General features: G+C 44.8%; 1 long non-coding RNA gene across 1 annotated transcript; it reads left to right on the top strand.

The window, feature by feature from the left end:
• Positions 1–302: 302 nt before the first annotated feature.
• Positions 303–686, top strand: LOC145429876 (uncharacterized). Its single transcript, XR_013910207.1, has 2 exons — positions 303–439; positions 529–686. It is a non-coding gene; the product is annotated as an uncharacterized LOC145429876 (long non-coding RNA).
• Positions 687–3,245: the final 2,559 nt, after the last annotated feature.

Raw genomic sequence — 3,245 nt, 5'->3', positions numbered from 1 at the left:
AGACAAGCATAAACACAATCGATTATCACTAAATCTGTTAGGAGGTGGTGGGTAGGTGTACTGTTGTTGTTTGGGTTTTGTTTTCCTTTTGGTTATAGGTAGGCGAGGCGAGGCGGGGCTTGATGGCATTCCAACACACCTGCGACGCATCGGACGTCATCAGTGAGCGCTTTTAGGGAGCAGAGTCACGGACGTCTGGTGTCGGAGTATTATCGCTGTCACAAGTGGTAACGAGTTAGCACAGGCTGCATCTGTTGATTTTACGCTGTGGAGCTTTATGTTTTAAAGGATCCACGTTTCGCCTACTTTTCTTTGTCTTAGCCTGTTCCATCACCTGCCCGCCTACCTAGGATTTTGTGTTGGCTATTCTGGATCCGCGACGGAGTGCTACGTACCATCAGGCGGCGATCACCGCAGCGGCTGTGGTTTGGGTGGTCAAGTAAGCTCTCCAACTCTCTCCGTCCACTTGTGTTTAACGTTCGGCTATCAACGGTATGCCATAAACCCTGTTTTGTTCCCTGTTGTCAGGTAGCTCCGGTGCGTCTGCTACCTACCTGTATGCTTCGGCTCCATCTCATCGCCTCGGTGTTTTCCTGCTGGCACATTTTTATTTATCACTGTATATAGCCCCTTTCCCTTGTAAATATTTCCCCTTACTTGTGTATATATAAAACTTGCATCACCAACTATTCTGCGTCCGTGTGTGTTTCTGCCACGTAATCCATCTGTGTAATCCAGCTAACCTAACAAAATCAAATTTAACACACGTTTGTAATGACGCTAATTCAGTTTAAAATAGGGTTCATTCGCTCAGTCAGCAGGTGGCGGTATCCTCGTACACTGGGGACTACACTGCCATTAAACGAACAGAAGAAGAAGAAAACCCCTGCACATGCGCGGTACGGATCGGGTAGACCCGATTTGTACAGTCCGACTTTACACATGCGCAGTAAGGATCGGGAGTCCCGATCTGTCACTATCTTTTTATTTTTTTTGTTTTTGTCTACATTATATTAAATGTTTCATTATCGGAAACATTTTAAGAGATACTTGTTATTCTTAATATCTTAACAGATACTCTGACTGACCTGTAACTATCGTAAAATGCTTCGACCGGAAGTAGACACCTTTCGCGCATGCGGTGTACCGATCGGGTTTCCGGTACGGATCGGGTAGCGACAAGGTTCAATTTGCCATGTTGCAAGGAGAGCTTAACTTCTGTCTCACTAGCTTGCCCTGCACTCAGTGAATCTGCGTCCGACTACTCCGCCTAGGCTGCACTGTTGAGCGCAGATCCACTGAGCCGCTCAACACAGACAGCATCGTCAGAAGGAAAGTTGATAAAATAAATTAAAAATTTTGTATTGTTCGATACATATGCGTACCAAACCGAAAGCACTGTATCGAACGGTTCAATATCGATACGAGTATTGTTGCACCCCTATTCATTACATTGTTTGGTGGAACTGTCTGAACATTAGTGCGAATTAAGTGAGCAAACTATGGCTTTTATCTAACTCCCTGGAGAAGGCTTGCTGTGATGGAAGGGCTTTTTCCAGAGGGTGCACCATAAATGGAAAAGTGGAGGCAGTGGAGCTGTGGGTTTCAGACAGGTGGTGGAGGCACAGCTGGAGATGATTCAGATTGTAAATAAAGAACCCGAAATCTGCCAGGTTCACTTTTCCATTCTGAACACTCAAAGCTCTTTACACAACTTTCCTCATTCACCAATGCACTTTTTTTCTATGCTCTAAATACTTTCTAACATTCACACGCATTCATACTCTGATGCATCAGAGAGCAACTTGGGGTTGGTATCTTGCCTGTGGATATGTGGCAGACTGGGATCGAACCCCCAGACTTCTGATTAGTAGGTGGCCTGCTCTACCTGAGCTATAACCACCCCCTGAAGCATGATGCCTTGTTGTGAGGAGAGAAGACCCAATTGTATTCACCAAGTTGAGCTCTGTGTCTGGAGAGGGCTCTCCTGACTGAGTCTTTTTCTGCCATCTTTGTGGCCAAACTGTTCTGTCAGGCTTTTGACTCCTGGATACAAATACAGGACACAAATGTAAAAATGTAACAGTTTGGGGGGGTTTCTTTGCTAGCTTGGAGCAAAACAGAGGTTTATCCAAGGAAGTTATTTCAGAGTTGAGCTGTTGGAAGAGCAGGCAGGACATCCACAGATTTCCTTCAAAAGTCCACAGATGCTGTTACAGGATTCTCCATAAGCACAACAATCTACCATCCACTGAGGGATTTCTTCAGCCAATTACTCACAGGTAAGTCAATTGCCAATTGCAGTGTTGGGAAGGTTACTTTTAAAATGTATTCCATTACAGAATACAGAATACATTCCCCAAAATGTATTCTGTAACGTATTCCGTTATGTTACTCAATGAGAGTAACGTATTCTGAATACTTTGGATTACTTAATATATTATCATGCTTTTTACAACTACGTGAATGTACTATTGCTGTGTGATTTATTACTATTACTGAAGGTCCGCGGCTCCGAACCGTAGTAAAGGGACCTCTGGCTAATACCGTGGGTTCCGTGTTGGGCTCGTAGCCGAAAAATAGCTTTACTTTGTTGTGTGGGTCAACTTTGCTTGCGAGAGACAGAGAGAGGCGTTGAAAGGCTGCTCCAACGGAACTTATTGATTCGGAGGAAAACACGAACACAGTGTACAGTCGAGTCTTAATAGCTTACTTACAACTGGGCTCGTCAGGCACTCTTCTTGGCTGAAGTGGTTATTATTATATTTACATGCTTCCAGCTCCCGTTTCTGCTCGATGACAGCTCGTACTTTTCCACTCGCCTTTTTCTCCCTCCTCGCGCTCACAGACACATAACGAGTATGGCAGTCCATTCTCCCAGCAGCACGGACTACACTGCCCATGAGGCTACATTAGAGCCATACCTGTAGCTTAGCACAACAACAAAAAGGCGCTCTCTCACCCAGGAAACACGCAGAGAGAGAGCGTCACCCTGTAACCGTGGCAACCGTAACGCTGCCGCCTGGAACAACAGAACATCACAGCTGTCAAATAAAACCCAAACACTCCTGACCCACCACATTATGAAACAGGAAAGTACCGCCGTGTAATCCATTTATTTCATCAAAGTAACTCTATTCTAAATACCACCTTTTTAAACGGTAACTGTACAGTTACTCATATTTTGTATTTTAAATACGTAACGGCGGTACATGTATTCCGTTACTCCCCAACACTGGCCAATT

This window comes from Astatotilapia calliptera, chromosome 7, assembly GCF_964374335.1.
Source record: "Astatotilapia calliptera chromosome 7, fAstCal68.1, whole genome shotgun sequence".
In the NCBI taxonomy this organism is placed as follows: Eukaryota; Metazoa; Chordata; class Actinopteri; order Cichliformes; family Cichlidae; genus Astatotilapia; species Astatotilapia calliptera.
This window is presented reverse-complemented; position numbering and strand designations above follow the sequence as displayed.